Source organism: Leptonychotes weddellii, chromosome 8, assembly GCF_054177405.1.
Source record: "Leptonychotes weddellii isolate Sample4059 chromosome 8, ASM5417740v2, whole genome shotgun sequence".
NCBI lineage: Eukaryota > Metazoa > Chordata > Mammalia > Carnivora > Phocidae > Leptonychotes > Leptonychotes weddellii.
In genome coordinates this window covers 56,858,918-56,873,164 of record NC_138376.1, presented here as the reverse complement: position 1 = coordinate 56,873,164, position 14,247 = coordinate 56,858,918, and the positions used below count along the sequence as shown (strand labels likewise).

At 38.6% G+C, this 14,247-nt stretch overlaps 1 long non-coding RNA gene and 1 pseudogene across 1 annotated transcript in view; one reads left to right on the top strand and one right to left on the bottom strand.

The window, feature by feature from the left end:
- The window catches only part of LOC145723040 (uncharacterized), a 217,066-nt gene that overhangs the window by 89,757 nt on the left and 113,062 nt on the right, over positions 1-14,247 (top strand). The gene's annotated exons all lie outside the window — the stretch shown is intronic.
- LOC102725768 (Y-box-binding protein 2 pseudogene) lies at positions 264-1,689 on the bottom strand (annotated as a pseudogene).

Sequence of the window (14,247 nt, the reverse complement as noted above, 5' to 3'; positions counted from 1 at the left end):
CTATTTCTCATGATCCTTCTGAATAGGTGTCAAAAATAATCTGTTAGGGAAATCAGTGCCTGCATGTACCAGGCTCAGTTAATCTTCTCTATCAAAGAAACCACATTGACACATGTATAATTGGAGCTACTACCTAGCTATTTGTATTAAGCTACTGTCATCCATAATAACCTATTCAAATTTTTTAGGGACTAAGACTGCTGAATTATATGGGGATCTGGTGAGGACTACCACATCTGTCACCTTTTTTTGGGGGGGGGGGAAGCCTGTTTTTGTTTTTACTGGAGGCTCAGGTGGCACATGACAGTTCATAAAATGGCTTCAGAGGTAGGGGCTAGAGGAGAGGCCAAAAATAAACTGGGGTGGGAAAGAAAACCAACCAGGAGGAGGTGAGAGCAGGCTGGTTCCTTCTCAGCCTGATTCAGGGGAGGGAGGTGGTGCCTCTGAACAACAGGATGGATCCCTTCCTTCAATCCTTGGTAGGGGACAGAGAAAAAGCAAACAGCTGTTGCTTAGGCCCTCCTGAGCCTCAAGGAAAAGGGGAAAGACGGTGTTTTGATGTCATGAGTCATGGGAAGAGGGGAGGGGGTACTGGGTGGGGTACAGGGCAGCTGGAAAAACTGGCAGACAACCAGATGGTAGCTCTGGGGGTCCTTCGTGTTGGAATCACTCCAGTATGTGGTGGGGGGTCCCCACTGTTGATGGGCGCCGAGGTCTCCGGGGCTGTGGGCTGCCTGGGTCCGGGGGGCTGCTGCCGCCGCCGCTGAAAAGAGAGGCGGTTTCGTGGGCGCTGAGGCTCAGGCCGGGACCCATCAGTGAGGCCTTGGCTGGGCTTGGTCTCGCCATCCCCACCTTCTGTGGTAGGCTGCGGGGGTGGCCTGGGGCGGAAAGGCCTTCAGTACTGAGGCCGGAATCTGGGAGGGGGGACACGCTCATCTCCCTGTTGGTCCCCCTCCAATGGGGCTGTCTCTTTGGGGTCTCTATAGGCTGATGCTGGTTGGGGAGCCGAGGGCCTCGCACAAAGCGCCGTCGGTAGAAGAAGGGAGGTGGGCGCCGCCGCCTGGGCCTCTGCCCAGAGTCCTCGGCCCGCTCCCCTTCGCTGCCCGGTTCAGTCCCGCCTGATGGAGCCTCTGCCACCATGGGTGGCGGGGCAGCTGGACGAGGCCGCGGGATGAACGTGCGGAACCTGCGTCGATTGGGGGCATAGCGGCTGCCCTTCACCCGCACGCCCCCCGGCCCAGTTACGTTAGCAGCTTCTGCACCCTTCTTTCCCTCCACGACGTCGAACTCCGCTGTCTCCCCGTCTCCGACGCTGCGCAGGAACTTCCTGGGGTTGTTTCTTTTAATGGCCGTCTGGTAAACAAAGACATCCTCCTTGGTGTCATTCCTGTTGATGAATCCGTAACCATTCCGGACGTTGAACCATTTGACGGTGCCCAGCACTTGGATTGCCAGCACCGGCTGGTCCACCTGATTCCGGGCCGGGGGCGCGGGGGTCCCTGACGCTGCGGTCGCCGGGTTGCCAGGGGTGCGGCGACCCGGCGCCTAGGGGGTCCCGGCAGCGGGGCCCGAGGCGGCTCCGACCTCGCCGCCGCCACCGCCCCGGCCCCTCCCCGCCCCCCCCCGCCCCCCCCCCGCTCGCGAACCCGCCGCCCCGCTCGGTCCTCGCGCCCTGAGCCTCGCCCCCATCTGTCACCTTTAAATATTTGAGGATGATACTAAGTAATCCCTTCCTTAAAAATGTGTTACTGTTTTTTTATCTACTATTATTTTCTGGGGAAGTAGATAGCTTGAGAGGCTCTTGCCATCATGTTACCTGGTCCCTCCAGGTGACTAGACTCCCATTCAATCGATGGATTCTGGATCTGACACCTGACTCAGATCTGGAAACTGGGAAAGGGATAGCAACATTTTACTGGTGTGGTCTCAGTCTCCTGATCATTCATCCTTGATTTCTTTTGATTGTAGAAATTAAGCAATACCCTCGTTAATTTCTCATGTAAGTTATCTCTGGAAATCCTGTGTTATATTCACTATCTCCCTAGATCTCTACAGGTCAGGCCTTTCTCTGCATGCCACTTTCACCTTGCCATTCACTGTGTTAAACGTGCCCATCTTGCTTTGACAGTAAAGTGCCACTACCTGGCCCCTTTTATCTTCAGATATGCTCATGCTTATCACTGTCAGAGAGACCAGTTCTGTCACAGCAACTACAGTCAGCCCTGACCCACAAAGGAGAAGTACACCAAGCTTCTCAATGATGCTAGTGCATTTCTCACTAGTGTAATCCTTACTGTTCTAGTGAATAAACTGGGCTTCTGGCTCTCTCTTAGTACATAGCTTTCTGGTAGTTTTTCTGATCTTTAAATATATCACTGTAGCGTGCCCATTTCTTGAAGTCATTTCATACCTTCCTCCTCTGTCACACAATTCTGGCATTTCCACTTTACTTGTGTGGGCCATCACCTTTTCAAACTTTCCAACTGTCATCCTAGCAGTGTATTAGCACTCTCTCCTTGGGTCCTTGACGGTGTGCTAAATCATTTCTTATGGGAAAATGCTCCATATTGAGAAAGGCTGTTATCCAGCTTTATGTTCTGCACCCCTGTTCCATCACCTTCAGGATCTGGTCTCATTCATACTCTCTTGCCTCCTGTGGTATCCACTAAAGAGCTCCTGCAACTCCTTTGGCATATAGTCTCTATCGTCCCTTAGCTACCTTAGCACTTCCCCATTGGGCTGTGCTGGTATTAGGCCCTTAGTATTGGTCTATTTCCCTCAAAGGAGATGAGCGTAGGTCCTTGGAGTGTGGGGGGCGTAGGTGGGAATAATGATTTTGAAAGCATCTAACTTGTTGGAATCTTCTGCATGATCTTCAAGCACAGCCTCCTTTAAAACAGAACCGTATCTTCTAACAAAGAAGTATGAGTTACTTCCATTAACTAAGAAGGTTGAAAGGGAAAGTAGAACTTCAAGGTTCCCAACTATATCTAGTCAATTATTTTTATTCCAAATCTAAGGGGAATACGCCTTCATCATTAAAACCCTGACCTTGGCTTAGGAGGCCTGCTGGGACTGAAAAGTCAACCTTCTCTGAAGCTCCACTAGTCTAAATGAGTAAGATTTGAACCTAGTGCTCTATCTGCCTTGCAGTGGCAGGAATTAAAGTCTCTTTAAATGTTCCCAAGCATTGTTCTGATATTCAGATTTTGCCTTGGGTTGATAAATAATCGCTTAAACGAATTCTCTCTCTTCAATTAAAAAAAAAAATGTCTCCAGGTAAAGCCCACCCAATTTATAATTCTTATACTTACTATTTCCCTTATGTCATTAAGCTCCAGAAATAACTACATAGCTGATGTGTCCCCTTCTACCAGTACTGCATCCTAGTTCACTACTGATGATAATTTAAACAGTTGTCAAATGGCAAAGTCTATTTGTTTTCCGCTTACCACCAGCAATGGACTCATTGCAAGATAGCCTAGCAGAAGTCAACCCATAACACAGTTAAAATGAAAAGCTGTAGACCCAGGATAGCCCTTCAGAATTGTCCTAACTTGAGATAAGGGGACTGGGCCTTTGTAACTTTGCATCATCTTGTCTTTGGATGTGGTCTTTCCCCTGGGAAGGGGTGTAATTTTTAAAAAGGGAGTTATCTGTGGCTAAGGACAATGTCAAGGAAAGGACTCAACTGTGAGCCATCAGCAGCAGACTTTCCCAATAGCTGGATGATGTGTGGTTTATCAGAACATTAATTATCTATTATAGTACACACAGAAAAACTTACAAATATATGTGTACACCAATAATTAGTAAATTATCATATATAAAATATGCCCATATAATGCCACCAAACCTTTCAAGACATATAACACTTTAAACTAGGGTAACCTCCACAAGTCCCACTCAGTTATGACCCCCAATTCCACAATACCAATCATTATGCAATTTCCAACATCGTACTTTAGTTTTGCTTGCTTTTAAACTTTATACAAATCAAATAAAAATAGTATTTTTATATGTCTAACTTCTTTCACTCAATGGTAGTTTGTGGAATCCATCCATGTAATTGCATAATCAATAGCTTATTACATGAATATACATTGTGTGATATTCCTTTGTATGAATACATCACAATTTATGATTATACTGTTGATTGATATTGCAATTGTTTCCAGTTTTTTACTATTATCAAGAATGCCACTATGGGGGCGCCTGGGTGGCTCAGTTGTTGGCATCTGCCTTAGGCTCGGGTCATGGTCCTGGGGTCCTGGGGTTGAGCCCTACATCAGGCTCCCTGCTCCGTGGGGGGCCTGCTTCTCCCTCTCCCACTCCCCCTGCTTGTGTTCCCTCTCTCGCTGTATCTCTCTCTCTCTGTCAAATGGATGGATAGAATCTTAAAAAAAAAAAAGAATGCTACTATGAGCACATCCACACATATATTTGGCGAAAATATGTATGTACGCAATTCTGTTGTGGTTACATTGAAGAGTAACACTGATGGGCTATCACAGCTTCCATAGATCCTACCACACAGGTTTTTTTCCCAAAGAAATTGTATCAGTGTACACCTACCACTGGGAGAGTACTAGTGCTCCAGCTGGCTCACCTCTCTCCCACATTTACATTTAGTATAGGCAGAGTTGTTTTGTTAAAGATTTTATTTATTATTTTTATTTATTCATTTGTTTGTTTGTTTGTTTGAGAGATAGAGGGAGATCAGGGGGAGGTGGCAGAGGGAGAGGGAGAGATAGGATCTCAAGCAGACCCTGCGCTGAACTCAGAGCCTGACCCATCACTCCATCTCACCACTGAGATCATGACCTGGGTCAAAACTGAGAGTCCAGACTCAACTGACTGAGCCACCCAGGGCCTCTAGGCAGGGTTATTTTTAATTTGGAATTTTATTATAACAATTTTTAGTGGGTATAAAATAGTATTGATTATAGTTTAATTCACCCAAGATAAAATACCTTAGAAATTTATATTGATCTTCTCACTTGAAGTTCAAGGTGACAGAATTTTTTTTTTAAGATTTTATTTATTTATTTGACAGAGAGAGACACAGCGAGAGAGAGGGAGCACAAGCAGGGCGAGAGGGAGAAGGAGAAGCAGGCCTCCTGTGGAGCAGGGAGCCCTACGCGGGGCTCGATCCCAAGACACTGGGATCATGACCCGAGCAAAGGCAGATGCCCAACGACTGAGCCACCCAGGCGCCCCAAGATGACAGAATTTTTATTTGATGTCTTCTCTCTTACATCATTAACCCCTGCTTCTAAAAGACGCAAGAATGATATATCTGAATATACCATTGCTAATTTGTTGTATCCCATATTACATGCAAAATAGTCTCAGAATAACAGTACTAATTTACCATTTATATGGCTACTCAAGCACATTAATTTTTTCTCTCTTCTCATTGTAACCCCTCCATGAACAAATTGTCAGAGGAAGTAGCCATTGCATACCATACTTTCTTCCTCTTAACCTTCATTTCATCTTAATTCTATGGGCACCTAATAATATGCTCAGTGCTCACCACCAGTCCTGATGTCCATATCCCTTTAGTCATTTTGCTTATCGGTAGTTATATCCTCATAGATTTCTCAGGTAATCCTCATGAGAACAATATTCTTTGAGTTTTTACATATTGATAATAGCTTGTCTGTGCCCTTTGTAGTTGAAAGTCAGTTTTGTTGGATATAAAATGATTAGCTTATGAATTCTTTCCTTGACTATATTGTTTTCTCCATTTTCTTCTTGCTTAAATACATACCTTAAAATTCTTGTGATAATCTAATATGCTTTCTCTAATAAGACATATGCCGATTTTTCTAGATACAAGAGGGTTTTTCTTTCTCTTTCAAATTCAGTAATTTCATTTGAATGTGCAGTGTGGTGCTGGTGGTTCTGGGATAGCATTCTTAGTTTCAGGATATGTTATCTCAAGATATAGTTTCATATTGAATTCTGTTGTAAGAGAGTAGTTTTATTTCATGCATTTTTTTAAAGATTTTATTTATTTATTTATTTATTTATTTATTTATTTATTTGAGAGAGCAAGAGAGAGAAAGCACGAGCAGGAGGGAGAGGCAAAGGGAGAGGGAGAAGCAGACTCTCCACTGAGCAGGGAGCCTGATGAGGTACTCAATCCCAGAAACCTGCGATCATGACCTGAGCCAAAGGCAGACGCTTAACCGAATGAGCCAGCCAGGCACACTATATCAAGCATTTTTATGAAAAATTAGGCTCCGTAAACTTTTAGGATGAAACACATTTACAGAAAACTCTTATAACTTCACATGACCCCCCCCTTCTATTGTTTTTCTCTAATACTCAAATATATAGCAGCTTATTTTCTGAGATATTCTGGCTCTTCTCTTCTCTTCCACCTCAGTTTTCATCTTTTTTCCCTTTGTCTCTATTTTGATCTACTCCTGGAAGTTTTTCTTCCCTCCAAGGCCCTGCCCCAAATGGAGGTCTGATGGGTCACTTTTCAAGTTCATAGGGGTTAGACTGCTCCAGCAGTTAAATATCCCTTTTTCAGAAATTTTAATGCATCTGACTATTCCCGTAGGAGACATTGGTAAAGTGAAGTTAATGGATTGAATTGTAGAAATATTAACATTTTAAAATGTATTGATATATAATGCCAAATTTATTTCTGGATATTTTGTGCCAATCTATACCTCTATCACCATGGAATGGCAAGTTCCATCTCACCAAACCCATGCAGGGACTGAATGTTCTTTTTTCTGTGTTTGCCAATTTAATGAAAGATGGTTTCTCATTGTTGTTTTAATTTGCATCTCAACCTCAATCTCTACAAAACACAAAACACAAAAACTTTATGTGTCTAAGTAGTATGATGTGCATGAGTTGTTTATTTTTAATATTTTGAAAAAAGTAGTATATTTGGTTTAAAACTCTAAAGTAATTGTAGAAGCTCTCAGATATTACATGAGGCATCAAAACCCAGATTGACTGTGACTGGTTTTTCATCATTATTCATATCAGTATTAAGGAATTCCTCCAGACTCTTGTCATTGGGCTGTTCTTGCTGCTCTCCTCCTTGTCCCTTTTCTTCCTGATGATGCTCCTTAATTCTTCTGTGTAGTTTCAATAGAAACTTCCTCTTTTATGCAACATAATACTTTTTTACACTAACTTCTGTTCCTCCCCCACCTCACTTAAACTCCAACACACACACACACACACACACACACTCACACACACACTCTTACAGATATCTTACTTTCTCACAGGAAGTGTTTTTTGCATTCAACTTTAGACACTCCACAATCCTCAGATGGAAGCTGAAGTTTCATTTTGCAGGCTGGCAGAAGTAAGAAAATGCAATGATTTATCTGAAGTATTAGAGTATGAGTTTTGAGTGTAATACCTGTGCTAATAGGAAACCAGCAGGAAGGAAACTAGAATTTACTCAGAAAATAATTTTTCAGAAACTGTGCTTAGTACTTTTCATGCTATGCTGTTATCAGTCTTTAACATCCAGTGAAGTAGAAATCATTACCCCCATTTTACATAACAGGAAACTGAAGTCTTAGAAACATTACAGAACTGCCCAAGAACACAGAGGTATTAGATCATTCTTACACATTAAATGTGTGAGAGCTGGTATATAAGCTTAGACCTACCTGTTGGATCCCACAGTCTCTTTTTTTCTCATACTATCAAACCACAGAGAATATTTTTCTTTGAGGTCTTTATGAACGATGCTGTTTAGGCTGTGATAAAATAGTGTCTCTGTTTTAGCTTACTGTGCTTTGTAGAAGTAAACACTCTTTTTAAATGTCTATTTTTGCCTATAGGCATACATCTCTAACCAGCTCACATGAACTGAGACAGTTCCTAAGTGAGCAGATTTAGAAACCTAAGTTGTGCATGTGTGTGTGTGTGTGTGTGTGTTTTAAACACATAAAAATATACAAGTATTTAAGGTCTGTGGACTTCACATATGATTAAAATTATTTATCTTATTAGTATGCATTTTTAAACTGTACAATAAAATTAGAGTGATTCATAAGTATAATAATAACTTGATATTTCCAAAATCTGATTAAAACAGGTCATATTATGCTTTAATTTAAATCTGTTCTGTTCTCAATTCTATGAGTGTTGCCTGTGAGGGGCAAAGAAGAGGAAATAAGTAGGTGTGTGTTGGGGTACATGATTTTTCTGCAAACTTTGTCTCTTTTCTAGAAGTTTGCTTAACTTTTATGCCCTGTGTGCTTCTAAACTAGGTCTAGACAGATTAACATGACATTTTGATGAGAAATTGCATAAAATTTGCTGAAATTACTATTAGTCTTTCTCCGTTCTTAACACACTCCTCCATTCTGCAACACAAAAGTCTTAATTTAATAATTTAATTAATTTCAGTATACTGTATTTGGAGAAAGGAGGAAGATATTTACATGAAAGGTTTTTCTGTATTACCAAGATGAATACTTCCAGATGTATGTTTTTTTAATTTTTAAAGTTTATTGTAAGTTCAGCTAAGTTTATTGATTCCACTCAATAAAGAGCACTTTAATAATAATAAAAGAAATCACCCATGTCCAGACTACTATTTTTAAAACCATGACAGTAAGAAAAATCAAAAAGCCTCCTAGTTTTAATTTTATTCTTTCTCTACATTTTCCTTGCATGGATTAGATTACAGAATTCTTGTTTCTTTCTGAAACTAATTATAAAAGAATCTAAAATGATCACTTTCATGAATATTATTATATTTAATAATGAGTTAACACTTTTTCTCCAGCATTGTGACTAGTATGTCATAACCTTGTTCATTCGGTATTGTGATGAAAAAAGCGATAAGCCAACCCTACGAAGCATTAGTCATTTAACCATAAAATAATATAAAACAAAATAAACTCTCAATTAGGTATGTTCGCATAATCTGGCTTTGCCCCTTCCAAGTAATTTCATTGATCTTCTTAAATCTATATGCGTGGGGAAACCAGATGGCTTAGAAATTATACTTCTTTTTAATCTCTAAATGTCATCTGAAATCAGCCAAGCATTCCTGACTTGGATCTTGAGAATTTTAATACCCAGCCAAAGTTATTTGAATCTGTAAAAACTTTCAGTTATTTGAAACTGAAAATTTTGATTTGACTTCCTCAAACCCATGCCTTATAGAACAACTCTTTCTGGCTTGACCTTCATTATAAGACATGTGTTTGTTTCCAATAGAAATTTTAATTGTTAAATTATACATACATATATATTAAATATGTGATATAATATTAATAACATTATTATTATAATATTATGGAGTTTGAATCACTTGGTTCAAATTTAGGTATCACCATTATATAGTTATGTGGTTTTGGGCAAATAAGTTAATTTCCCTAAACTTTAATTTCTTCACTTGTAAAACAGTAATAATACCTACTTTATAGGATTTGAGGAGTTGTAGTTAGGACTTAATGTAATGTGCATATTACTTATCTAATGGGAAACAGTTACTGTTAAAAACTCCATAGTATTGTTCCTAATGTTAAAAAAATATGTTGACATTGACCATTGACCAAACAAAAGCTCTACTTCAGACCAGATTTCTAGTCAAATGGATAAAACATTTTAATATTATACTATTATTAACATTACATATATAATTTGAGCAAATATATATTTTAATGGAATAATTACATAATGACTAAGTTTTATATATATACATATGTGTAAATGTAATATAGTAATTGTATATACGTGTGTGTTTATATATTCTTCAAATGAAAGAGGAAGGTTAATATTTATTGGTCATTACATATGAAGGCACTTAATAAATATTTTTAAATAAATGAATGAAAGACTTTGAAGACATATTTTACAATCTCTGTATTTCAGATAAAGAAACTAAAGCTCAGAGAGACTAGAAAACATGCACAGGGTCATCTAGCCAGTTGGAATAAGAGCCTAAATTTTAGACATAAATGCATTTGATTTCAAAACCTATGTCTTACCAAACCAAGATGTATAACAATATAATAGGCTGGATTATATGCATTTAAATACCTGAACAGAAGGAATGCATTTACAAAAGCAAAAATCTATAGGAAAATTTTGCTATGTATGGTACATAGCTAGCTCATTCTGCATTAGAACTTTATTTAGAATAATGCAATCATTAATCCTATTTTCATCTAATCACAAAATCTTTTATGATCAGAAGATTTGGGGGGTTGAATTAGATAGCACTAACCAAAGAATAAAAAGTAAATGCATTTGAATTTTTTACTTTTTGAAATTTTTTGATAAGTCTGGAAAAATTAATATTGCCAGTTATTTAAATTCATCACTGTTAATATACAATTCATGTGAGAGGAAGATAATACTGTCTGATATAAGAGCTACTAAAATGAAAAGCATGAAATGGTCTTTAAATTATTTTTATTATCTATATGGAGAAACTATACTATATAATATATATTCATATGTATTTTAATTCTGAAAAAAATATATCACTCTGTGAGGAATATAAGCACAATATCAATGACCAACGTTCTAAGGCAGAAAACAAAATGCATAGATACTTTCATGTAAGATGAGGTTACCAGACTTATACAAGCATCGCTGTGTCTGTTCCAGTTTTATTCCAAGACAGGATATCTTGATTATCTTATCCACCCTGACTGTACCTCAAGATGCTGAAAGGATATTAGTAAGGCCTTGTTTAGATACCATTCTTTAATATCTGAAGGAGATTTTTTAAAAATTCAGTACTAGGCTGCCTAATTCTACTCACATTATGAAATAAATAATGTACAGTTTCCTAACATGCATTCATTAATTTAAAAAATATTTATTTAGTATCTGCTACAAGTCAGGTAATATGCTAGACTTCACTGATATGACACTGAGCCAAACCATTCATGTTCTTTGCATCTTGTTAGACATTGAATAATCTCATCCAAACTGTCTAATAAAAAAAGCATTGCTAAATAAACTTCTTAAAATCCATGCCTACTATTCTCCAAAGTTGAATCTCTTAGTAAATCCTATTGGCTCTACCTCCAGAATATATCCAGGTCCCAACTGCTTATCATCTCCATTCCTACTTGGTCCTTGGTCTTATTTTCTAGCTGCGGAATTATTATAATGGCTTCCTCACTTGCCTCCCTCTTTCTGCCCTCTCCTCCACCTCCTCTCTCATATTTATTTTCAACACAGTAGCTACAGTAAAACTTTAAAAATATGTTAGATGTTGTTACTTTTCCATTAAATCTTCCAGTGGCATAGCATCTCACTCATAATTCAAATTCTAAGTTCTTGCCATTGCCTTCAATCTGGAATATTCTTGCCTCTGTATCCTTTCTTACCTCTTCCCCTACCGATCCTCTCCTCCTCCTACCAATACTCCCACACTTGGAAGTCACCTTGATTTCTTTGCTGTCTCTCAAACATGCCAAATGCAATCCTGTCTTAAATTCATTTAATACTGCTTAGTCTTCGTATCAGTCTGCAAGGTGTTTTCCCCATGTATTCACTTCAGAGACCAACTCAAATGTCGCCTTAGTGAGGTGTTCTCTTATCCCTTGTATAGAAAGCCCTTTATTCCAGCCCTTTATTTCTTTACCTGCTTTATTATTCTCCATATCATGTATCACTATTGAACATCATTTCTTCCCTGTACACTTTCCACTAGGAGAACCAGCCTCACTATTCAGGGAAGATTTCTTCTATCATTTCTTCAATTATCATATCTCACCATCTTTTATTGTTTTGTCTCCAGGAAAAAAAAAACATATGACTTTCATGTTAGTGCTTTTGAAACTATTCTTAAAGGTTCTAGTATTTTTACTTGTTATTTATATATTTTTGTTGTTGTGAGTTACGGGGATTTTTAGAAGCTTGATTAGTTTTAGGACATGCCTATCAGGATTTTTTCCCCCAGTTTATCTATTGAAATTTTAAGTTCAGAAATTATCTTGTTTCTTTACATTGTTTTGTGTTCTCTGTTTCTCTCTTTGAGAGTTTTTAAGATTGTTCATGAATGTTTTCTTTTTTTAATGAATGTTTTCTACTGCCTCAATAGAAGCTAACAATTTTAATATTTGGCTTTATTTGCCCCCCTGTATCCACAAATACTTGTAAATGGGCATGCTTGCCTTTTTTTTTTTTATTAGTTTCAGAAGTAGAATTTAGTGATTCATCAGTTGCATGTAACACACACTGTTCATTACATTGAGTGCCCTCCTTAATCCTGATCACCCAATTATTCCTTCCTCCACCCACCACCCCTCCAACAACCCTCAGTTTGTTTGCTAGAGTTCAGCGCTCTTATGGTTTTTCTCCTTCTCAATTAGCATACTTACCTTTATCTTCATGGACATTATTTCCCAGGTAAGTAAGTTGTCCCAGTATGTCATGTAGTGACCACTGGCAGAAAGTGATAAATCAGTTGCAGGTCATGAACTTTTCCAGTGGACCACTGGCTGACCTGGGGAGAATGGGTGGTTTCTCTGTCTCCAGGTTTCTTCACGTACGAAGATGGTGTGGTCCCGTAAAACACAGTGAGGCATTTAAGTTCACCTGAATAGGTCCTCTCCAGTGTTTCCATCATCAATTTAATCAGGTGCAGAGAATTCTACAGCAGAGTACCTATTGGACTTTCAGGTTCTAGCACCCCCTTCACACCATGAAAGCAATGATCTGACACCTACAATAGCTGAGTAATTCTGTGGACTTTCCCCCAGATTCTACTGGAAAGTTGGGAGCCCTTGAATTATCCAGGCATCCCAGACAATTTTCCTCTAGGACATTGTGGCCTGTAATGCACTAAGATTCCCCCCATCCACCCATCTGGTTTATTTTGTTTTTTGACTACTTTTGGGAAGGACTTAGAAGACAGGAGAGATAAGTATGTATGTTTCCAACATCTTCACAGAATCATGCTTTTGGGTATCACATTTCCTTTACATACTATAAAACCACCTAACAGCCAGGATATGGGAAACTAGAAAAGAATGGGTTATTGCATTTAAGGAGGCATACTTGAAATAATGTTGTTGATGATGATGATGATAAGAATACCTATCGACAAAAGGTCAAAAAAAAAATACAGACATAAAACTACAAATAGATCCTGTAATCACATTCATTCATTCATTCATTTACTTATTCAATAAATGTTTATTTGCATACATAAAATGTGAGGCACTTTTCTACCAGAGATACAAAGATGAATAAGACAAAATTCTTCTTCTTAAAGGACTCTCAGCCTCAAAGTTTGTTTTTTTAAAAGATTTTATTTATTTGAGAGAGAGAGAGTGAGAGCATGAGAGGGGAGAGGGTCAGAGGGAGAAGCAGACTCCCCACTGAGCGGGGAGCCCGATGTGGGACTCGATCCTGGGATTCCAGGATCATGACCTGAGCCGAAGGCAGTTGCTTAACCAACTGAGCCACCCGGGCACCCTCTCAGTCTCAAAGTTTTGATAGCATTTGTTGTAGCAGTAGGGTAGTGTATTAATAGCAATCAACATTTCTTGTTTGTCTAGAATATTCAATGTTTTTTCTAAGTGTTATGCGTGTGTCTTATTTGCATGCATTATTTCATATAATGTTAAAATTTTTCTATAAAATAGGGCTATTATTACCATCATTTTACAACTTGGAAAACAAAGGCATTGGGACACTAAGCAGCAAGATCACACAACCAGTATAGGTAGGCGCTAGAATTCAAATTCAGATAGTCCCCCTCCAGAATCACCTTATTAGTTACTATAATGTAGAGTATACATAGTTTATAAATCCATTCAGTAAAAAATTGCAATAAAAAAGACTTGAAAAATCATCTAGGCTACACAGACAGGGTAGGTAGGGAAGATTTCTGTTGTGGGATAGACACCTGTGAGAGTCCTCAGTAATTCCTGTAATGATCAACGCAATGTTAATCCCATTGAGTTAGCTGAGAAAGTTTGAATTGGAAGGGGTACACTTTGAGGGAAAAAAAATTGACAGAAAAATGATCTTATTGGAGGGGAACACAATAAAATAGGGAAGATGTAATATAGAAAATCCTATAGTTTTAGATAGATGATTGACTTTGAATCTTCAAACATATGGGCAATTAATTTTTTAGAACTCCTTTACATTATGAGGATTAATATACCAACACTTACAAAATACTTTTTGGAACTGAAGAAAACACAAAGTAGCTTTAGTGAAAAGGAGAAAAAAATTCTATCAGATTAAATAATAAGAATCATTAAGAAT